Below are 25,368 nucleotides of genomic sequence, written 5' to 3'. Positions count from 1 at the left end.
AATATCTTCAATTTATTCAACGCTACCAATCTTTCTTTGATTGGATAAATATAGCCATAGCGAGAGTAATCATCTGTGAATGTTATGAACGAGTCATAGCCATCCACACTTTTCACAAGAAATGGTCCACAATGTCGGTGTGAATTATTTCTAGTGTTCCGGTGCTTCGATTTGCACCCTTTTTTGATTTGCTTTACATACTTTCCTTTAATGCAATCTATGCATATTTAGGTTTCCGAGAACTCTAATGGAGGAAGAATTGCATTTTTAACGTGTCTTTCTATTCCCCCTCGAAATTTGGCCTAAGCGATCGTGCCATAATTTCGACGATGAGTTCTCATTCTTTTCTTTTGTTATGGATCCGACACGGAAACATGCGCATTCACATTACACACATAATATATTTTTTCATGTACGTAGAACAAAAATAAAGCTCATTGTGAAGGAAAGCAACACCCACATAAGCATTATTAAACATATGTCACACTTGCCATGTCAAAAATAGCATTCATAATGATCTTTGTCCAAACGGGAAACACTTATTAAGTTTCTGTGTAACGAATGAACATATAAAACATCTCTAAGCAGAATCATGAATCCATCAGCTAACTCCAGGGAGATGTCACCAACAGCTTCAACGTCTGCTTGAACTCGATTTGCAACTTCAATGCATCTTTCGCTTCTTTGCATAGTCCGCGTCGAATAAAATCCTTGTAAAGAATTTACAACATAAAAGGTTGCACCTGAGTCAATTCACCAAGTAGATTTTGAAAACTATGTATACAAGGATTCATTTACGAAGGAAGCTATGTCGTTACCATTTTTCCATTATTGACTTTAGCCAGGCAGGGCAATCTTTCTTGTAATACCTAGTCTTCTTTATCCACTGGGAGAGACTTCTGCCGATGCTGATGTTGCATGTGAGCTTTTCCATATGACTTTGAAGGAGAACCCTGGTTGCTTTGATTGTAGTCTTTTTTGTTGTTGTCCTTCACATAGTTCAAAGAACCTCCATGTGAGGATTTGAGTATGTCCTCCTCTTGCACACACATGGCTATTGTCTTTTCTATATCTCACCGCTCTGGCTGCATGTTGTAGTTAACAATAAAAGTGTCAAACTGACTTGGCAGTGAAGCCATAACCAGATGAACCAGGAGTGCAGTCTTGAGCTCCAGATCAGCATCCATGGGCTTTAGGTTAGCAGCCATGTTGCTCATCCTCAGGATATGCTCTCTCTTATGCCATCTCCACCTCCAGTGTACTTTTATCACGAGTTGCTTCAGCACCTAGACAACATAAATCTTTGAATAACCAATGAACTGTCTCTTTATCTTTTCAAGGTACTCCTCGACGGAGTCACACTCTGCAATTGAGCGCACAATAGCATGCTCAATTGTATTCTTTATAAAAGCCGTGCATTTTTTGTTGGCGGTGAGCCACTTTTTGTTATCGAGGGTATATGTCATCTCCAATGGAGCATGATCTCTCTTCTTTTTCTCCCATGCAGCATCATCATCTTTGTCATCTCTGACTAGCTCTTTTGGTTTGATTGGCTGCAGGGTGTCGATGACCCAGTCTACCTCAGCGTAGATGAAAGCCAAGTCGACCTTCTTTCTCCATTCAGTGTAGTTATCACCTCGGAGGGTTGGAACATCCTTGATGCATCCCATCAAATAGTCCCTCCTTCACAAAACCACAAAGAAGTGAGATCATAACAACAATTACATGCATTAATTCAACGTTGGTCAAAATTAAGACATACAACTGTTTACGCAACTGATTCTATATCACCGTTGGGCAGAACATAAAAATAAAAGCATATAAGCAAACACAAATCATGATCATGCTATTAACAATGTTGGTTGGAAAATAACAGGAACATAATTGTCATCATCATTTTAATCATGCTCTTTGAATAAACATCGTTACTTTTGCTCTTTTAAATTTAAAGAACACTTTTTAACTATTTGCGGAGGAAAAAATGAATAAAATTAATTAAACTTTATACTTTGCAGAAGCAATTCTGTTACTTTTATATTTCCTAAAACAAACATCTTGTTGGTTCAGTTTAAGTAGGAGAAAACTTTACAAAATTAGTCAAAAAAACTGACCTAAAAAATGTTAAAAAAATGCCTCCGTATAATTATAAAAGAAAAAACTGTGCACAGACCGGAGGAGATCATCCTAACAGGTCAGCCTTCTTTGCCGTGAGCAATCTCGTGGTTGCACCACACATTTCTGCAGCCAGGAGTGGAGACCACCCACATAGTCTCTGTAAGCATTAACCGAGCTTGCCAAACTGGAGAAAGCGAAACCTAAGGTTCATCAAGGTAAGTTTCTGCGACTCAGCATGAAGGAGATATAGATGAGATCTTTGCATCTGCCTGAGAGATGATGGTATGCTGCAGTTGGTGAACTTCCTGCATCATTCTCCACATACGTGTCTGCCTGTCATTGTTTCATGCACGATAATAAGTATGATGCCTACATTAAATGTCAGAGCTTGCATATAAGGGAAATGATGAATATTTTAGCCAGCATCTTCAATCTCTGCTTAATATACGAATGTCCCATGAAAATGATTACATTATTTAACTGCAGCACGTGCAAACACAGTTTTGAGAATAGTTCTGTCGAAATATTGGGCCCACAATTGTCGAAATATTGGGCCCACTTTTAGTGGCCCAAATTAGATTTCAGTTTTTCCTATAAATCTCAAAGCCCACATAGTGGCAGCCTTGTGAGTTTGAGCCCAAGTTGGTGGCAGCTCACTAGGAAGTGGCAAGAGGTGGAAAGTTTAGTCCCACATGGAAAGTTGGGAGGAAGTTAGACCACCTTATAAGGTGGGTTGTTCCACCACTAGTAAGTGCGTAAGAATAGGAGTGCTACACACGCGCTCCTCCTCCTCCTCGCTCGCTCGTCTCGACTCGACTCGTCACGACGCGCGCCGCGCTCGTGGTGAGTGGATTGAGCCTCGAGCCGAGACTTTCCTTACTTTTTGCAGCTCAGGAAAACGAACAGAGTCCTAGACGGACGCGTCGCAGTTAGTCGGTTCGGGTCGCTCCCGGATCGTGGGCTATCTGTAACCGACTCGAAACGTTCGTGCGACGTGGGCGTGGCCCACGTTGCCTAGGGTTTCCCGAGCCTATATAATCTCCTGCCTGGCTACCGCAGAAAAACATCTAATACACGAGTTAGGGTTTCCACCTCTCTCTGCTTGCGCCGCCATCGTAGCCTACTCCATCCCGTGAGCCGACGTGCATCGGCGAACGGGAGAGCAGGTCTCCGGAACCGCTCGTCCTTGTGATCCTGTACGGGAGAGGGCGAATTAGGTTTTTGGGAAGCGCTCGCGCGACTCGCTCAAGCTCTTCATCACGGGTCGCCTTCCGTCCAAGTCGGGCGGTGCTGCCTACCGTCGTCTTCAACGCCGTCTACTTCGACCCGTCGTCCCCGTCGTCAACAACGTTGTCATCAACAACGTTATCGCTGCGACATCTTCCGCTACACCTCCACCGCCACCTCCACCGGATCGGTACGTGCGACATATCTCGATCCGTTTAGCGATGGATGCTTTATCGTTTGCGCTGCTGCTACTCATGTTGATTAATGCATCTAGTATGTTCGAGTTTCACATGTTAGTAGTTGCTGTCATCATGTTTTATATTCTGGAATTAATCATGGAAATTCTGCCTAATTATCCAACAATCCAAAAACCTAATTGTAGGCAATTTCCCGAGTTAACAATGGCTGGTTTTGTTGATGCACCGAGGCCGGATAAGTTTACCGGTGTGCACTTTAAGAGGTGGCAAGTTAAGGCCACGCTCTGGCTTACTCATCTGAAAGTGTTCGAAGTTAGTGATGGTTTACCTGAAGGAACTATATCTGACCAAGATCAGAACAAGTTCAAGGAAAACAATACTCTCTTCGTCGGATGCGTTCGAGTATTCTTGTCGATCGTCCGTGTGATGTGTACATGCACATAACGGATGGTAAAGAGCTCCGGGATGCACCGAATGCTAAATTCGGTGCAACCGATGCAGGCGATGAACTCGTACATCATGGAGAGTTTCCATGACATCAGGATGGTAAACAACCGTTCTGTAGTCGAACAAGCTTATGAGATACAGTGCATTGCGAAAGAGCTCGAACTCCTTAAGTGTGTCTTACCTGACAAGTTTGTGGCTGGATGCATCATTGCTAAGTTGCCCCCTTCATGGAGGAACTTTGCCACAACTCTCAAACACAAGAGACAGGAGATATCAGTTGAAAATCTGATAGCGTCCCTTGATGTTGAGGAGAAAGCTCGGGCTAAGGATAATACTGAGAAAGGAGAGGGTCGGCCTAGCGCCAACATGGTGCGAAGAAACCCTACGACAAGAACAAAGGGAATAACAAGCCCTTCTTCAATAAGCCTATGAAGACTACAACCTTCAAGAAGAAGAAGATGATAAACAAAGCGAGATCCGAGCTGCTTTACCTGTGGAGAGGCTGGCCACTTTTCTAAGGACTCGTCCGGAGAGGGCAGACCGCAAGAAAAAGGGGAGGCAAGTCAACACGGTGACCGCTAGCAATGCTGATGGGTACGGTAATCTCTTTATCGTTCTTTCGGTATTTCAATCTCCATGTTGGTGGATTGATACAGGTGCTAATGTTCATGTGTGTGCTGACATATCCATGTTCACTTCTTACCAGGTCGCCCGGGATTCTTCCGTCTTGATGGGGAATGGGTCACATGCTTCGTTCGTGGTGTTGGCACGGTAGATCCGAAGTTCACTTCGGGGAAGATCGTGCGGCCGAGGAACGTGCAGCATGTCCCTACTATGAACAAGAATCTCGTTAGCGGCTCCCTTCTATGCGAGATGGGTTTAAGGTTGTTTTAGAGTCGAATAAAGTAGTTGTTTCCAAGTTTGGACAATTTATTGGTAAAGGCTATGAGTGCGGAGGCTTGTTCCGCTTTTCGCTTTCGATTTCAGTAATAAGTCCGTGAACCATATTTGTGGCAATGTTAGTGATGATACCGGTGTTTGGCATTCTCGTTTATGTCACATTAATTTTGGTTTAATGTCTTGGCTATCCAGATTTAAGTTTAATTCCGAATTTCACCATTGCCAAAGGTTCTAAGTGCCATAGTTGTGTGCAATCAAAGCAACCTCGGAAGCCTCACAAGGCGGCCGAGGAGAGAAACTTGGCACCTCTAGAACTCATACATTCCGATCTATGCGAGATGAATGGTGTGTTGACAAAAGGAGGAAAGAGATATTTCATGACATTGATTGATGATGCGACTAGATTTTGCTATGTTTATTTGTTGCGAACTAAAGATGAAGCTTTAGACTACTTTAAAATTTATAAAGCCGAAGTTGAAAATCAACTAGAGAGAAAGATCAAGCGTCTTAGGTCGGATCGTGGTGGTGAATATTTTCCTAAAATCTTTGATGAATTCTCGTGAGGAACATGGCATTATTCATGAGAGGACGCCTCCCTATTCACCCCAATCAAACGGGGTTGCCGAGAGGAAAAACCGCACGCTGACTGACTTGGTGAATTCCATGTTAGCCACTGCTGGTTTATCAAAGGCATGGTGGGGGGAGGCTTTGTTGACTTCATGTCATGTCCTGAACAGAGTTCCTAACAAGAATAAAGATAAAACCCCTTACGAGGAGTGGGCTGGGAGAAAACCATCACTTTCATATTTGCGCACATGGGGATGTTTGGCGAAAGTCAATATTCCAATTACTAAGAAGCGCAAACTTGGACCAAAGACAGTGGATTGCATCTTTCTAAGTTATGCTCCTCGGAGTGTAGGATATAGATTTTTAGTAGTTCAATCTGAGGTACCTGATATGCATGTTGATACTATTATGGAATCTCGTGATGCAACATTTTTTGAGAATATGTTTCCTATGAAAGATATGCATAGCATTGCTAGAATTTCTACTGAGATAATTCCTGAGTCTAGTACATCTAATGAGTATTTTGAACAATCACATGAGAATGTTACTGAGAAGGATGAAAATGAAGCTCCTAAACGGAGTAAGAGACGAAGGATTGAAAAATCCTTTGGTGATGATTTCATTGTGTACCTTGTGGATGATACTCCCACGTCCATTGCAGAGGCATATGCATCTCCAGATGCGAGATGACTCGGAAAGAAGCTGTCCATAATGAGATGGACTCGATTCTTTCTAATGGAACTTGGGAGTTGTCGAACGACCCCATGGATGCAAGCCTCGTAGGCTGCAAATGGGTGTTCAAGAAGAAGCTAAGACCCGATGGTACTATTGAAAAGTACAAGGCGCGGCTTGTAGCGAAAGGCTACACACAGAGAGAAGGCGAAGATTACTTCGACACCTATTCACCTGTCGCTAGACTTACCACCATTCGAGTACTATTATCCATGGCTGCCTCCTATGGTCTTATCGTTCATCAAATGGACGTAAAGACAGCTTTCCTTAATGGAGAGTTGGAAGAGGAAATATATATGGATCAGCCTGATGGGTTTATAGTAAAAGGTGAAGAAAGAAAGGTGTGCAAGTTGCTGAAATCTTTATATGGCCTGAAACAAGCACCTAAGCAATGGCATGAGAAGTTTGACAGAACTTTAACTTCTGTAGGCTTTGTTGTCAATGAGGCTGACAAGTGCATTTACTATCGCCATGGTGGGGGAGAAGGTGTTATACTATGTTTGTATGTGGATGATATTCTGATCTTTGGTACAAACATGAAAGTAATACACGAGGTCAAGTCTTTCTTGTCAAAGAGTTTTGATATGAAAGATCTGGGAGAAGCTGATGTGATTGTGAACATCAAGCTGATTAAGAACGAGAGTGGGATTACTCTAACGCAATCCCATTATGTTGAGAAGATCTTGAGCCGGTTCGGCTATATTGATAGCAAGCCTTCTTCAACACCTTATGATCCCAAGTGTGACACTACGCAAGAACCGGAGGATTGCCATAGATCAATTGAGATATTCTCAGATCGTTGGCTCACTCATGTACTTAGCGAGCGCGACTAGACCCGACATCTCTTTTGTTGTTAGCAAGTTGAGTAGGTTCATGTCAAACCCGGGTACTGATCATTGGCATGCACTTGATAGGGTCATGCGCTACCTATGTGGTACAATGAGTTATGGGATTCACTATTCAGGGCACCCAGTTGTGCTTGAAGGATATAGTGATTCGAATTGGATCTCGGATGTAGCTGATCTCTACGCCACAAGTGGGTATGTATTTACCTTTGGAGGTGGTGCAGTATCATGGAGATCTTGCAAGCAAACCATATTGACGAGGTCAACTATGGAAGCAGAACTAATCGCTTTAGACACAACCACCGTTGAATCGGAATGGTTGCGTGAGCTCTTGATGGACTTGCCTCGTGGTTGAAAAACCTGTTCCGGCAATCCTTTTGAATTGTGACAATCAAACCGTAATTGTCAAAGTGAACAATTCTAAGGATAACGCGAAGTCATCAAGACACGTCAAGAGACGTTTGAAGTCTGTCAGGAAATTGCGAAACTCCGGAGTAATAACTGTTACATATATTCAAACAGACAAAAACCTAGCAGATCCCGTTACAAAGGGACTATCACGTAATGTGATAGAAAGTGCATCGAGGGAGATGGGTTTGAGACCCGTTGATGTTATGCCATAGTGGTAACCCAACCTTTGTGATCGGAGATCCCGTGAATTAGGACCTGAGAAGAACAAACTAGTGGTTTAATTGAGGAGAGTATTATGTAACCCTCTCTATGTGAAGATGCACAACTCTCAATTGCTGTAAGGCAGGTTGGAAACAAGCCTTAATGTGTTTATGTTGGCTATTTTAGCAAAGGTGCTGTCCTACAGAGCATTCTTGAAATAACACACCTATATGAGTCCGATTGTTAAACGTCGCAATCTATGAGATTTGGGTGATCTCTAGTAAACTCATGAAGAGACCATGAAGTATGACGCATATGCTTCACCCGCGGGGTAGGCTACCGGCAGCCATGTACCGGTCATGACTTTGAGTGAAACCCCTGTTCACGCAAAACTTGCAATTCAAGGCTTAGTCCATTGTTCAAGTGTGAGTGGATGTAGCTTAAGGTTCTAGGCGGAAGTTCAACTTAACAGTCTCCGCTGAAACACTGGTATATAAACAAGCAGCGAGTATTGGTAAATCTCTAAATGGGGATTTGAGATCTGGTGGGGGATTGTCAAAATATTGGGCCCACTTTTAGTGGCCCAAATTAGATTTCAGTTTTTCCTATAAATCTCAAAGCCCACATAGTGGCAGCCTTGTGAGTTTGAGCCCAAGTTGGTGGCAGCTCACTAGGGAGTGGCAAGAGGTGGGAAGTTTAGTCCCACATGGAAAGTTGGGAGGAAGTTAGACCACCTTATAAGGTGGGTTGTTCCACCACTAGTAAGTGCGTAAGAATAGGAGTGCTACACGCGCGCTCCTCCTCCTCCTCGCTCGCTCGTCTCGTCTCGACTCGACTCGACTCGACACGACACGTCACGACGCACGCCGCGCTCGTGGTGAGTGGATTGAGCCTCGAGCCGAGACTTTCCTTACCTTTTGCGGCTCGGAGAAAACGAACGAGTCCTAGACGGACGCGTCGCAGCTTAGTCGGTTCGGGTCGCTCCCGGATCGTGGGCTATCCGTAACCGACTCGAAACGTTCGTGCGACGTGGGCGTGGCCCACGTTGCCTAGGGTTTCCCGAGCCTATATAATCTCCCCGCCTCGGCTACCGCGGAAAAACATCTAATACACGAGTTAGGGTTTCCACCTCTCTCGCTTGCGCCGCCATCGTAGCCTACTCCATCCCGTGAGCCGACGTGCATCGGCGAACGGGAGAGCAGGTCTCCGGAACCGCTCGTCCTTGCGATCCCGTACGGGAGAGGGCGAATTAGGTTTTTGGGAAGCGCTCTGCGCGACTGCTCAAGCTCTTCATCACGGGTCGCCTTCCGTCCAAGTCGGGCGGTGCTGCCTACCGTCGTCTTCAACGCCGTCTACTTCGACCCGTCGTCCCCGTCATCAACAACGTTGTCATCAACAACGTTACTGCTGCGACATCTTCTCGCTACACCTCCACCGCCACCTCCACCGGATCGGTACGTGCGACATATCTCGATCCGTTTAGCGATGGATGCTTTATCGTTTGCGCTCGTTGCTACTCATGTTGATTAATGCATCTAGTATGTTCGAGTTTCACATGTTAGTAGTTGCTGTCATCATGTTTTATATTCTGGAATTAATCATGGAAATTCTGCCTAATTATCCAACACTTTTAGTGGCCCAAATTAGATTTCAGTTTTTCCTATAAATCTCAAAGCCCACATAGTGGCAGCCTTGTGAGTTTGAGCCCAAGTTGGTGGCAGCTCACTAGGGAGTGGCAAGAGGTGGGAAGTTTAGTCCCACATGGAAAGTTGGGAGGAAGTTAGACCACCTTATAAGGTGGGTTGTTCCACCACTAGTAAGTGCGTAAGAATAGGAGTGCTACACGCGCGCTCCTCCTCCTCCTCGCTCGCTCGTCTCGTCTCGACTCGACTCGACACGACACGTCACGACGCGCGCCGCGCTCGTGGTGAGTGGATTGAGCCGAGACTTTCCTTACTTTTTGCAGCTCAGGAAAACGAACAGAGTCCTAGACGGACGCGTCGCAGTTAGTCGGTTCGGGTCGCTCCTGGATCGTGGGCTATCTGTAACCGACTCGAAACGCTCGTGCGACGTGGGCGTGGCCCACGTTGCCTAGGGTTTCCCGAGCCTATATAATCTCCTGCCTGGCTACCGCAGAAAACATCTAATACACGAGTTAGGGTTTCCACCTCTCTCTCGCTTGCGCCGCCATCGTAGCCTACTCCATCCCGTGAGCCGACGTGCATCGGCGAACGGGAGAGCAGGTCTCCGGAACCGCTCGTCCTTGTGATCCCGTACGGGAGAGGGCGAATTAGGTTTTTGGGAAGCGCTCGCGCGACCGCTTCAAGCTCTTCATCACGGGTCGCCTTCCGTCCAAGTCGGGCGGTGCTGCCTACCGTCGTCTTCAACGCCGTCTACTTCGACCCGTCGTCCCCGTCGTCAACAACGTTGTCATCAACAACGTTACTCGCTGCGACATCTTCTCGCTACACCTCCACCGCCACCTCCACCAGATCGGTACGTGCGACATATCTCGATCCGTTTAGCGATGGATGCTTTATCGTTTGCGCTGCTGCTACTCATGTTGATTAATGCATCTAGTATGTTCGAGTTTCACATGTTAGTAGTTGCTGTCATCATGTTTTATATTCTGGAATTAATCATGGAAATTCTGCCTAATTATCCAACAATCGAAAAACCTAATTGTAGGCAATTTCCTGAGTTAACAATGGCTGGTTTTGCTGATGCACTGAGGCCGGATAAGTTTACCGGTGTGCACTTTAAGAGGTGGCAAGTTAAGGCCACGCTCTGGCTTACTCATCTGAAAGTGTTCGAAGTTAGTGATGGTTTACCTGAAGGAACTATATCTGACCAAGATCGAACAAGTTCAAGGAAAACAATACTCTCTTCGTCGGATGCGTTCGAGTATTCTTGTTGATCGTCTGTGTGATGTGTACATGCACATAACAGATGGTAAAGAGCTCTGGGATGCACTGAATGCTAAATTCGGTGCAACCGATGCAGGCAGTGAACTGTACATCATGGAGAGTTTCCATGACATCAGGATGGTAAACAACCGTTCTGTAGTCGAACAAGCTCATGAGATACCGTGCATTGTGAAAGAGCTCGAACTCCTTAAGTGTGTCTTACCTGACAAGTTTGTGGCTGGATGCATCATTGCTAAGTTGCCTCCTTCATGGAGGAACTTTGCCACAACTCTCAAACACAAGAGACAGGAGATATCAGTTGAAAATCTGATAGCGTCTCTTGATGTTGAGGAGAAAGCTCGGGCTAAGGATAATACTGAGAAAGGAGAGGGTCAGTCTAGCGCCAACATGGTGCAGAAGAAACCCTACAGCAAGAACAAAGGGAATAACAAGCCCTTCTTCAATAAGCCTATGAAGATTACAACCTTCAAGAAGAAGAAGATGATAAACAAAGCAGATCTGAGATGCTTTACCTGTGGAGAGGCTGGCCACTTTTCTAAGGACTGTCCAGAGAGGGCAGACCGCAAGAAAAAGGGGAGGCAAGTCAACACGGTGACCGCTAGCAATGCTGATGGGTACGGTAATCTCTTTACGGTTCTTTCGGTATTTCAATCTCCATGTTGGTGGATTGATACAGGTGCTAATGTTCATGTGTGTGCTGACATATCCATGTTCACTTCTTACCAGGTCACCCGGGATTCTTCCGTCTTGATGGGGAATGGGTCACATGCTTCTGTTCGTGGTGTTGGCACGGTAGATCTGAAGTTCACTTCGGGGAAGATCGTGCAGCTGAGGAACGTGCAGCATGTCCCTACTATGAACAAGAATCTCGTTAGCGGCTCCCTTCTATGCGAGAGATGGGTTTAAGGTTGTTTTAGAGTCGAATAAAGTAGTTGTTTCCAAGTTTGGACAATTTATTGGTAAAGGCTATGAGTGCGGAGGCTTGTTCCGCTTTTCGCTTTCGATTTCAGTAATAAGTCTCGTGAACCATATTTGTGGCAATGTTAGTGATGATACCGATGTTTGGCATTCTCGTTTATGTCACATTAATTTTGGTTTAATGTCTTGGCTATCCGAGTTTAAGTTTAATTCCGAATTTCACCATTGCCAGAGGTTCTAAGTGCCATAGTTGTGTGCAATCAAAGCAACCTCGGAAGCCTCACAAGGCGGCCGAGGAGAGAAACTTGGCACCTCTAGAACTCATACATTCTGATCTATGCGAGATGAATGGTGTGTTGACAAAAGGAGGAAAGAGATATTTCATGACATTGATTGATGATGCGACTAGATTTTTCTATGTTTATTTGTTGCGAACTAAAGATGAAGCTTTAGACTACTTTAAAATTTATAAAGACGAAGTTGAAAATCAACTAGAGAGAAAGATCAAGCGTCTTAGGTCGGATCGTGGTGGTGAATATTTTCCTAAAATCTTTGATGAATTCTGTGAGGAACATGGCATTATTCATGAGAGGACGCCTCCCTATTCACCCCAATCAAACGGGGTTGCCGAGAGGAAAAATCGCACGCTGACTGACTTGGTGAATTCCATGTTAGCCACTGCTGGTTTATCAAAGGCATGGTGGGGGGAGGCTTTGTTGACTTCATGTCATGTCCTGAACAGAGTTCCTAACAAGAATAAAGATAAAACCCCTTACGAGGAGTGGGCTGGGAGAAAACCATCACTATCATATTTGCGCACATGGGGATGTTTGGCGAAAGTCAATATTCCAATTACTAAGAAGCGCAAACTTGGACCAAAGACAGTGGATTGCATCTTTCTAGGTTATGCTCCTCGGAGTGTAGGATATAGATTTTTAGTAGTTCAATCCGAGGTACTCGATATGCATGTTGATACTATTATGGAATCTCGTGATGCAACATTTTTTGAGAATATGTTTCCTATGAAAGATATGCATAGCATTGCTAGAATTTCTACCGAGATAATTCCCGAGTCTAGTACATCTAATGAGTATTTTGAACAATCACATGAGAATGTTACCGAGAAGGATGACAATGAAGCTCCTAAACGGAGTAAGAGACGAAGGATTGAAAAATCCTTTGGTGATGATTTCATTGTGTACCTTGTGGATGATACTCCCACGTCCATTGCGGAGGCATATGCATCTCCGGATGCAGATGACTGGAAAGAAGCTGTCCATAATGAGATGGACTCGATTCTTTCTAATGGAACTTGGGAGTTGTCAGAACGACCCCATGGATGCAAGCCTTTAGGCTGCAAATGGGTGTTCAAGAAGAAGCTAAGACCTGATGGTACTATTGAAAAGTACAAGGCGCGGCTTGTAGCGAAAGGCTACACACAGAGAGAAGGCGAAGATTACTTCGACACCTATTCACTCGTCGCTAGACTTACCACCATTCGAGTACTATTATCCATGGCTGCCTCCTATGGTCTTATCGTTCATCAAATGGACATAAAGACAGCTTTCCTTAATGGAGAGTTGGAAGAGGAAATCTATATGGATCAGCCTCGATGGGTTTGTAGTAAAAGGTGAAGAAAGAAAGGTGTGCAAGTTGCTGAAATCTTTATATGGCCTCGAAACAAGCACCTAAGTAATGGCATGAGAAGTTTGACAGAACTTTAACTTACGTAGGCTTTGTTGTCAATGAGGCTGACAAGTGCGTTTACTATCGCCATGGTGGGGGCGAAGGTGTTATACTATGTTTGTATGTGGACGATATTCTGATCTTTGGTACAAACATGAAAGTAATACACGAGGTCAAGTCTTTCTTGTCAAAGAGTTTTGATATGAAAGATCTGGGAGAAGCTGATGTGATTCTGAACATCAAGCTGATTAAGAACGAGAGTGGGATTACTCTAACGCAATCCCATTATGTTGAGAAGATCTTGAGCCGGTTCGGCTATATTGATAGCAAGCCTTCTTCAACACCTTATGATCCCAGTGTGACACTACGCAAGAACCGGAGGATTGCCATAGATCAATTGAGATATTCTCAGATCGTTGGCTCACTCATGTACTTAGCGAGTGCGACTAGACCCGACATCTCTTTTGCTGTTAGCAAGTTGAGTAGGTTCATGTCAAACCCGGGTACTGATCATTGGCATGCACTTGATAGGGTCATGCGCTACCTATGTGGTACAATGAGTTATGGGATTCACTATTCAGGGCACCCAGCTGTGCTTGAAGGATATAGTGATTCGAATTGGATCTCAGATGTAGCCGATCTGTACGCCACAAGTGGGTATGTATTTACCTTTGGAGGTGGCGCAGTATCATGGAGATCTTGCAAGCAAACCATATTGACGAGGTCAACTATGGAAGCAGAACTAACTGCTTTAGACACAACCACTGTTGAATCAGAATGGTTGCGTGAGCTCTTGATGGACTTGCCTGTGGTTGAAAAACCTGTTCCGGCAATCCTTTTGAATTGTGACAATCAAACTGTAATTGTCAAAGTGAACAATTCTAAGGATAACGCGAAGTCATCAAGACACGTCAAGAGACGTTTGAAGTCTGTCAGGAAATTGCGAAACTCCGGAGTAATAACTGTTACATATATTCAAACAGACAAAAACCTGGCAGATCCCTTTACAAATGGACTATCACGTAATGTGATAGAAAGTGCATCGAGGGAGATGGGTTTGAGACCCGTTGATGTTATGCCATAGTGGTAACCCAACCTTTGTGATCGGAGATCCCGTGAATTAGGACATGGGAAGAACAAACTAGTGGTTTAATTGAGGAGAGTATTATGTAACCCTCTCTATGTGAAGATGCACAACTCTCAATTGCTGTAAGGCAGGTTGGCAACAAGCCTTAATGTGTTTATGTTGGCTATTTTAGCAAAGGTGCTGTCCTACAGAGCATTCTTGAAATAACACACCTATATGAGTCCGATTGTTAAACGTCGCAATCTATGAGATTTGGGTGATCTCTAGTAAACTCATGAAGAGACCATGAAATATGACGCATATGCTTCACCCGCGGGGTAGGCTACTGGCAGCCATGTACTGGTCATGACTTTGAGTGAAACCCTGTTCACGCAAAACTTGCAATTCAAGGCTTAGTCCATTGTTCAAGTGTGAGTGGATGTAGCTTAAGGTTCTAGGTGGAAGTTCAACTTAACAGTCTCCGCTGAAACACTGGTATATAAACAAGCAGCGAGTATTGGTAAATCTCTAAATGGGGATTTGAGATCTGGTGGGGGATTGTCGAAATATTGGGCCCACTTTTAGTGGCCCAAATTAGATTTCAGTTTTTCCTATAAATCTCAAAGCCCACATAGTGGCAGCCTTGTGAGTTTGAGCCCAAGTTGGTGGCAGCTCACTAGGGAGTGGCAAGAAGTGGGAAGTTTAGTCCCACATGGAAAGTTGGGAGGAAGTTAGACCACCTTATAAGGTGGGTTGTTCCACCACTAGTAAGTGAGTAAGAATAGGAGTGCTACACGCGCGCTCCTCCTCCTCCTCGCTCGCTCGTCTCGTCTCGACTCGACTCGACTCGACTCGACATGACACGTCACGTCACGACGCGCGCCGCGCTCGTGGTGAGTGGTTAGTCGGTTCGGGTCGCTCCCGGATCGTGGGCTATCTGTAACCGACTCGAAACGTTCGTGCGACGTGGGCGTGGCCCACGTTGCCTAGGGTTTCCCGAGCCTATATAATCTCCTGCCTGGCTACCGCAGAAAAACATCTAATACACGAGTTAGGGTTTCCACCTCTCTCTGATTGCGCCGCCATCGTAGCCTACTCCATCCCGTGAGCCGACGTGCATCGGCGAACGGGAGAGCAGGTCTCCGGAACCGCTCGTCCTTGTGATCCTGTACGGGAGAGGGCGAATTAGGTTTTTGGGAAGCGTTCTGCGCGACTGCTCAAGCTCTTCATCACGGGTCGCCTTCCGTCCAAGTCGGGCGGTGCTGCCTACCGTCGTCTTCAACGCCGTCTACTTCGACCCGTCGTCCCCATCGTCAACAACGTTACTGCTGCGACATCTTCTGCTACACCTCCACCGCCACCTCCACCAGATCGGTACGTGCGACATATCTCGATCTGTTTAGCGATGGATGCTTTATCGTTTGCGCTGCTGCTACTCATGTTGATTAATGCATCTAGTATGTTCGAGTTTCACATGTTAGTAGTTGCTGTCATCATGTTTTATATTCTGGAATTAATCATGGAAATTCTGCCTAATTATCCAACAAGTTCTTGGGGTCCTTGCATGTGTTGTACATAGCACTACGAAGCAAATAAAGGCTTACCCTTCGGATATTTATTTCGGCTCATGGGTGCATATGAATTCATTGTGTGAAAACATACTTCAAAATATCAAAAAATTCTAAAATAAAATTGTGCATGTACATATAGACATTCTATGTTCGTACACAAGTTATCAGAAAAGAACATTTTTTTATGGCTAGTATAAAAAAAGACAAATTTTCATGATCGAACATGACTATTCACGAGACATTTCTTGTCTTTTTCTACACAGGCCACATAAAATGTTCGTTTTCCCCAAAAAGTTATGTACGAACATAATTGTCTACATGTACACGTAAAATTTTATCTCGGAATTTTTTGACATTTTTAAATTCTATTTTTATGCATTTTTTTGACATTTTTTATACATGTATATGCACTAATTATGTGCCAAAACACCACCTCCCTTACCCTTGCAGAAGTTCTAGAAGTTCAGGCTGCAACTCTTCATTTCGCAACTTCTCAATATTTTTGAATTTGAGTATAGTACTTCAATACCTACCATGAGTCACGAATACAGCTCTCTGATAGTAGCCCGGATTCTGTCAAATTGCCCTGGTATTCCCATCCTTTGCAAACTGATGGCTTAACTGAGCACATTTTTTGTCGAATGTCTGCTTGATTGATTCACTATTCTGCAAATCATAGCACCATACAAGCAGTTAGGTCAGAGAGTAGCAAATCAGACAGAAAATACCATGTGCACTTACATAGGAACATTGCGAATAACACAAGTACCTGAAAACTTTTGAAAGTAGTAAGAGCATCTCCACCGGCCCCCCATAGCAGTCCCGATAGCGTTTCGGGAGCCGGCAGCGAAAATTGGCTCGCACAGGAGCGCCCCAAACGGCGCAGGCCAATTTTCGAGCATAATAGAATCACCGGCAATCCCGTGCCGGCCCCTTCGCCAAGGACGCGAATCGGGCGCGTCGGCGCCTCGCGGCACGTCTGAAAACGAGTGTGGGCTTCGCCTGGCAGCCAGACACACTGATTTCCCACCTCCTACCTACGCCCGAGTAGACTCCCACCCCTCTAGATCGCCACCGTCATCGTCGCGCCCCCTGCTTGCAATAGACACCACCGTCTGTCGAGGAACCGCCGTCCATCAACACGTCCGCCACACCCTCGACCGGCGGCCGTTGTTTCGCCCGGAACAGAGCTCGCCGCCACCGTGGCACAACCGTCCCGCCCGCGAGGTTTTCGTCGGATTGCCGCGATGGATAGCAACGACGAGATGATGGTGTAGCTGTTCACGGAGGAGCAGATTGCTCAGGCTATTCGGCGGCAACAACAACAGCTAATTCTGAAGAACATGATGCGCGTTCGCCAGCCTTTCTTAGTCGTGCCTCGGTACGACGGCTCAAAGCCAGGCAAGAGGAGGAACATCAACCGACATCGTCAAGCCGGCGCAATGCTGCTTGACGCCGACTACTTCAACGACGACGCGACTCATTCGCCGAAGGAATTTTGGCGCCGGTTTAGGATGAACAAGGAGCTGTTCTTGAAGATTATCCACGACGTCAGGGAATACGACAAGTACTTCATGGCCAATCAAGATTGCATAGGTTTGTGGGGCTTCACCTCAATTCAGAAGTGCACTGCTGCAATGCGCTGTCTTGCATACAGAGCTCCTCCAGATGCAGTCAATGACTACCTACGGATGGCAGAGTCGACATGTACAGAGACTCTCTACAGGTTCTGCCGAGCCGTCATAGCTGTGTTTGCTAAAGACTATTTGAGAGCACCAAGAGAAGATGATACAGCTCGGATCCTGCAAAAGAACGCAGCAAGAGGGTTTCCTGGGATGCTCGGAAGCATTGACTGTATGCATTGGGGCTGGAAGAATTGCCCTTTTGCTTGGCAGGGGATCTACAAGGGGCATACTGGTGAGTGCATTGTCATTCTTGAGGCGGTGATAGACCATGAGCTTTGGATTTGGAATGCATTTTTGGCATGGCAGTAACAAATAGTGATATCAACGTGTTGCAGCGCTCTCCAGTGTTTGCCAGGCTAGCTGAGGGACAAGCTCCTGCCGTGAACTTTGAGGTAAACAGCCACGCATACATCAAGGGGTACTATCTAGCTGACGGTATCTACCCAACGTATGCTACATTTGTGAAGACAATTCCCTCTCCATCAAACGAGATGGAAGCCTATTTTACAACATGCCAGGAAGCAGCATGCAATGATGTTGAGCGTGCTTTTGGGGTGCTTCAGCAGCGTTTCGCCATTGCCAGGTACCCTGCTCTCACTTGGTCCGAGGCTCAGATGTGGGAGGTGATGAACGCCTGTGTGATCATGCACAACATGATCATTGAGAGCGAGCGCGACACACCTATGCAGGATGATCAACCATTTGATTATCAAGGGCCACTCACTGAGGTAGAGCATGTACCCCAAGAATTTGCCGTTGTTCTTCATATGCACAATGAAATTCGAGATGCAGATGTCCATGCACAACTGAAGGCGGGCGAGGAGAGGAGCCGCCAACAATGCATGATTTTATTTCTATTTGTTTGCATGTATGAGTAATTTATGTACTATTTGTTTGTTGGGTTGTATGAATAATCTAAGTACTATTTGTTTGATTGATTGTATGAATAATTTAAGTACTATTTATTTGATTGATTGTATGAATAATTTTATTTTATTTGTGTGATTGTATGAATACAATGTGATTGGTATATTGTTTCAAAATATTGTAAAAAGAAAAAAATTGGGGGCCGCCATTTGGAGGCGCCGGTGTGGGAACAGCGTCCCAAACGGAGGATGCGCTGTCGGCGACCCCATACAGCAGTGTCGGCGCCACTGCCGGCGACTATTTAGGGACCGCCGGTGGAGATGCTCTAAGATACTTTGTAATCTGAAAACATCAAGATGCCCACGGGAGGTTATTTCAAGAAATTTATGCATTCAATAGGCAATACACATATTAATCTTAGGACAGATATTTTGAACACGACAATTTTTTTCCGATAAAGAGTATAGATTAATATCACGGAGATACTAATTACATCCGACCCCTGCAACAAAGCATTGCCCTAGCGGCACTACGGATGCACACATCCCGAAATAAAGAAGAATTACAGAAAAGAAAAGTCTCGCTACAACAATCTATTCTTTGAAACAATGGCACTAACACCACCAAGACAGCACCAGAAGTTCAACTTCTCCAAAAGCGACGCCTCCAAGAAGGAAACAATGCACAAACACCATCGTCTCCCGTTCATAGATCTTAGGTTTTCACCCTAAAGAAAATCCTCACTCTCAAAACAATTCCTTTAACAAGAACATTGCCAGGCACAACCAATTAAGGCTAGACCTTGGATTTTCGACCAGAGAGGTAAGACTTTGAACTTCTCTTGTGTAGTCGCCCCCACTTGCATACCGCCGCTTCAAGTCACGAATCACCAAGCCAACTCCTCATCACCACCCAGACTCGAACCACCATAGCTAGTCCTCAGATCTCGACTTTCATATCATTCTTCGCCAGCATCATTGAACGAAAACGTGCTCCAAGATATTAGCGGCTAGCAGAGCTTCGAAGCGCTCCCTCTGAAACTGAACGGCCAGAGAAAAACATGGATCCGCACGACCGAATTCCACCCGATCCAGCAATCTCCAGGCTTGTCGTCCATTTGGTGTTCGCTGGCGGAGCCTTCCGAAACACGACTGTCTAGCCAGATCATTGAAGACACGCAACCGGCGGATCAACATCTTCGCGTGAATTGGAATCGTAGGACAGCCACCTTTATGCGGCCGGACCAGCAGCCCCCTCGCCGCCGGCCGGCTTCCGGCGCACGGAAGGAGCGCTCCAACCCCTACAGGCCCAGATCGAGCCCTAGGGATGGCCCCGGATCGTCCCACGCACGGATGGATCAGGGCAGGCGCCTCCGTGGATCGCGCCGCCGCCGGCCCACCATCGCGAATGTTGCCTTTGCCTTCTCCGCGCGCCGGCGAGCGTCGCACACGGCGAGCGCCACCACCACCGCCCGCCGGCCGCCGCCATGTCTCCACCTGCGCCACCCAGAAGGAACCCCGCGCGAAGGGAAATTGACGGGCCGCGCCATCCCCGCCCGCCGTCTTCGACAGCCATGCGTGGCCGCCACCGCCGGCAGCATCCCTCGCGCACGAACGTCCCGAGAGCAGGCGGCGGCAGCGGCAACGTGCGGGATCTCGATATGCCGCTGACGAGAAGGAGAGTCGCCTCCGGAGCCGCCCTTGGGCGAGCGGCCCGGGAGAAGAACATTTGGTTTAAGATCCTAAACCACATATTAAACATCCTCATTTTGCAAATAAATAATAACCCTTTAGTTCTCTCGCCCATTGCCTCCCTTGTCACCCACAGTCCTCCCCTCAGTTGACGAACCTCCCCTCCCACAAGGTGCTGGCACCATCAGGCCACAATACTTCTCTTCAACAATACAATGCCTAGTTGCCCTCTTAGCTCCTGTCCAACTCATCAGCCCCCCTATGCATCATCCATTTTTTTCACTGTGAGCTGCCTACGTTCAACCCGTATAAGTTGTTCATCCTTCATGACACTTTATCACACTTACAGATCCTACTTTCATGTAAAATTTAGGTGATTTTTATTTTTTAGCCCATCCTAAATTACATTTTTTCGAAAAGGAGGTTAACACCCCTGGTCCTAAATTACAATTAACATTCGTAGCTTTTTGTTTGGCCTGTAAATAACCGCCGAGTTGCTTTTTCTTAGCGCTAACAATCAAACTGCTTAGATCTACAGTGAGTACATAAGCCTAATACTGCACACGCTAGCATTGGCCCACTTGCCGACAACATGCATGGGTGCAAAATAATGCAATGACAAACACAAAGCAAACAGCAACCGACAAAATATAGTTATCTCCTAAAACCGAAAAAACTCTGAATAAAAGACCAAAACAAATTAAACTATTGACGGAGACAATTTTTTTTTTGACAATTACTTGTGAATGGAAATGTACATTTGGAAAGAAAATGACCTATTATTACAAATATGTGTTACAATTTTTCAGCAATTTAATGCACAAAATCATAACATATAAAGTAAAATAAACTATGTAACGAGAGAATAAATGAGCTAGTTCGCTAGTAGATAGATACTAAAATACAGTGGCCGAGCCAGAACATCAATATTGTGTAGTCAGTTGAAACTTGTGTAGTCGAATACATGTAGTTGTATGTATTTCTTAATTTTTCTTATTGCCTACTTGAAGCTTGTATTGCCAAAAACTGTATAGTCAATTGACTACACAACTAAGACGTGGCTCCGCCACTGCTAGAATATATTGTAATTCTTATGTTAAAATTATCTTTACTGCAATTACCCATTTCATTTTACTACGAGTCGACCGCCGAAAAGTATGGGTTCCTCTATTAATTTTTGGGAGGAATAATTTCGATACCATCTCCATTCTTGTGCACTGGAGGCTCTGGAAAGAACGAAATGGTCTCACCTTTCAGCAGGAAATCAATGGAGTGGTTCACATGTTTGAGCTCATCATAGAAGATATCAGAGCCTGGAGGGCCGCAGGTTGCATTATGGCTTTGTAAGCCTTGTTTTTGTTTGTGTTGCAGTAGAGACAGTGGATGTCTTTTTGTTGTTTTTCTTTCCTGTCGGCTACCTCAGCCGATCGTAGCCATTTAGTTGGCTTTTCTGTACAAAACTCTCATTTTTCTCTCTTAATGAAGTTCGGCCGAAGGCCCTTCAATTCACATTTTGGGAGGAATACGTGTACACATACATTGCGCCTCAGACATATAACATTCATGGTGACAATGGTTCAATACACAAAGATCCCCTAGGAATGATCATAGCTCATCCGTATGAAGAGCATCTCCAAGTAACCTTTTTCGTGTGAGTGAGTTGCAGGAACATACTTTTATTTATATACACAACTTGAGCTCCAGATAAAATATTACAAAAGAAATAGACATCATAAGACAAGTGAGACTATATCTAAGTCCTGAAATTTCCCAACAGCTCACTAGCAAAAATATATTGGTTTTACCCCACTGCAATGGTGTGATTAGTTTTGATGACATGTATGGTTTCCTTTCTAGAAGACCAACATGTGCCACATGATAGTGTACACACAAAAACAAAATTTCTAAACATACATTTGCAGCGTTATTACGACTCAGCTGTATGCATGAAAGCTTCAGAAATTACTGAAAGTAGTGGTAACACCTACGAAAAGGTCATTGTATAATCAGATAGATGCCATAAAAAAAAGTTCGGTCAACTCTATACTACAGGTGAAATATAAAACACAGGACAAGCCCAATCTCATGGAGTTAATGGCACTGGGAGTCACACAACTTGTTCCGCATGTGCAGATAAGTCACTGAAGTTGTGAAACGAACGAACCAGTCATATAACTTTACCGTCGTGTGCACGCGAGGTCCACTTGTGAACACATCTGGGAGAGCACTAGGATCAAGAGGAACTAGAGGGGCAAGAGGAGCAAGAGGAGCAAGAGGAGCAAAAGCAGTTTAAGTTATCTATATATGGCAGTTTAATTGTGATGCCAATGTCTTAATACTGCTCACTTTTGATGTTATAATAGACCATGAATACAATTATATTATGTATACTGGCTGTGACTAGTATTGATGCCATTTTGCTGTAAAATATGATGTTGATTTTCTTTTAGGGAAAACATGATGTTGAATTTGTGTCAATAGATGCTGTCAAAAATCTGGACGGAAATGCTGTAAAAAATCTGGCCGGAAATGCTGTCAAAAACATGTTATTTTGCTGTCAAAACTAAATATGCTGGATATTCCAGTCCTAAAATAACTGCAGCAGGGGGTGAAGTGCAATAAAACAGCCCCTCTCCATCTCACGTGCAACACACGTGTCTGGTTTTTGGCATGAACCGGGCAGCAGACCGTTTTGTGACCTCGCTTGCACACGAGAGTAAAGTTATGTGACTGGTTTGCTCGTTTCGCAACTTCCGTGACTTATCTGCACATGCGGGACAAGTTGTGTGACCTCCAGTGCCATTAACTCAATCTCATGGTTCTGTACTGACACTGCAAAAGTACCATTTCCAATGTAGTTAATTCCATATATAAACATCTGTTGAACAACATATGTTATCTCACTTTTAACTCATCATAAATCTTTCTTTCCCAAGCATAGAGTCTATATAAGAGGGTGCATGGCTTCCTGAAATCATACAGAACTGTTCAACGAAATCGCTGCAACTATCTGGAGGGTCATCTCCCTCCTTTTGAGCTGAAATGAATGGATTGTTAGATGAGCTTGATCGTGATGAAAGCGAGTGATTCCAAGTAATCACTTTTGTGACATGCTGCTCTGATTCTGCATTAAAACAGTTTGAGTTAAATAACCATCCACTGATCTACATGAGTCTGTTACTATTTAGTATTTAGAGTACAACAAAATACGCCACACTTCACAAATTACTGTATTTGATATGAAGAGAAAGTAAACCATGGGATGCTACATTTCCAGCACTACAACAGATCAATGATGCAGACAGAGAAAATGCACCTGATGGTTTCCCTGGAATAATTAGCACCAATATTAAGCAAGTAGAACTGTAGGATTTCAGTGTCACTAAAAAATATTGTCATCACCTGTTATCTGGGAAGAAACGCTAAGTCGAATCTTCCTTGTCTCAAGCATCCTCGACACCTCATGGCAAGACTCAGCTGCCCTTGTAAATTGGCGATCAAGTTCTTTCACATCGAAAACGATGTGGTAGCGGGGCGAAAGCCTGTTTCGAGGAGTTCTTTCACATCGGACAGAAAATCTTTTGATCTGCTAGTGATGGAACTGCCCTTGTCATCTTCACTGCATGATCCTTTGGGTACATTAACCTTGTCTACATGGTGGGCTTCATTTTCTCTATTATTGCTAATACTGTTAGGGTTCTGCCCCTCTACACACTGTTTCTGAACTTGATCAGGTCCTTTCTCTATGTTTAAATTTGGTAAATGCACATCAGCAATCTCAATTTTACTAAAATCAGTGTGATTCAACTTATGAAAATTTAAATTGTCATGGACTTCTTTACTTCCATATGTTCCCAGTTGTTCTTGCATCTGAACTGCTGGACTTGTGTTGCCGATCGACGAAGCTGAATCCTTTTCATCTCCATGGATACAATCCTCCAAATTTCTGATGCAAATGCTCTGGCTATCATCTAAGACATGGGATGCAACATTTGGATCAAAGAAATCCCACGAGGAGCAAACCTCCGATGAAGAGGTGGTGGAAAGGAAGTAGGGCTGCCCTTCTTTGACGAAGCTAGCATTGCTCGGGCTGAATGTCACTGTCAAGGATGTGCTTACCGCTGAGGCGCTGACCTCAAGCGACTAACATCAGAACGCCGGGGTACTCGTCGTGCTGGAGTGTTAGCACTGTCTGCAGCTGGCAATGGGGATGGTAAAGCACAAAAGAGCGAGGAGACTCCTCCAGAACACCCTCGTGATGTGATTCTACACGACATTGCGGAGAGATTGCTCGTATGACAGCTGAGCCGCCGAAAGGGCAAACCTTGCATCAATAGCTTGTTGAATGTGTTTCAGCTGACCCTTGCACAGCTGCATTGCAGTGTTGCAATCTTGCTTCGAGGCAGATGACCCCATGGTTCACTTCCTGACAACAAAAATGGATTTACAGTGAGAACAGCAAAAACAAATTATCATGGCCATGGAATTCATCATGGTTGACAAAAGGGATTAATCATTTGCATTCATAAAGCCAAGTCTATCAAGTTCACTTGTCTTGTTAAGTATATTACAAAAGCAGGGGAGCTTTTATTGATGCAAAAATTCAGGCATCAACAGAAAACTGTAATCGATAAAAAAAAAGAACACCTATTTAAAGACTTGAACTCCTCGCAGTACTAGCAATTCTTTGAAGTAGGAAATAAAGTAAACAAAAGCTCACCTATTTGACCACTGAATTCGGGGGATCTCCGTCCCAACTAAAAGTTTGCTTTGTCTCATCAGCAAATTTGTCCAAATTGTGTGCCACTTGGGCAGTGCTGAAAGAACACCTACTGCGCTGAGTAAGGACTCCAAATCTCAATAGGTATGTTGCAAGCCTGTATGAGTTCTAGCGAATCCGATTCTATGATCACTTTCCTACATCCTAATTTTTCAAGAACTTCCATTCCTCTAAGCAGAGCCTCAGCTGTAGATGCCGATAGAGTATTTTCAAGTGGACAGCAGCGATAGCCTCAGCTGTAGATGCCGATAGAGTATTTTCAAGTGGACAGCAGCGATAGCTTCAGCATTGGAGTTTCGAAGGATTGCTCCTAACCCAGTACTGAAATAAGATGCATCGGTGTTAATTTTATAGAAGGGCTTGTGCTTCCATAGAATCCCAAGATTGAAACGTTTTTGTGAGAGATATATACTGTACGTATAAACGGATAGTCTAGGATAGAGATAGGACTCTCGTGTCTTGTCTTGCACTCCAAGATTATCCCTGTACGTCTATACATACTCACCCATGAGCACGGGCGGAGCGTCGTGGAGGC

The 25,368-nt window shown here is 44.8% G+C and overlaps 1 pseudogene; it reads right to left on the bottom strand.

The window, feature by feature from the left end:
• Positions 1–1,286: 1,286 nt before the first annotated feature.
• LOC124656757 lies at positions 1,287–24,843 on the bottom strand (annotated as a pseudogene).
• Between the last annotated feature and the right edge of the window lie 525 nt (positions 24,844–25,368).

Source organism: Lolium rigidum, chromosome 5 (genome assembly GCF_022539505.1).
Source record: "Lolium rigidum isolate FL_2022 chromosome 5, APGP_CSIRO_Lrig_0.1, whole genome shotgun sequence".
NCBI classification, from domain to species: Eukaryota; Viridiplantae; Streptophyta; class Magnoliopsida; order Poales; family Poaceae; genus Lolium; species Lolium rigidum.
Note: the sequence above shows the minus strand (reverse complement) of the source record. Positions and strands in the feature narration are given on the sequence as shown.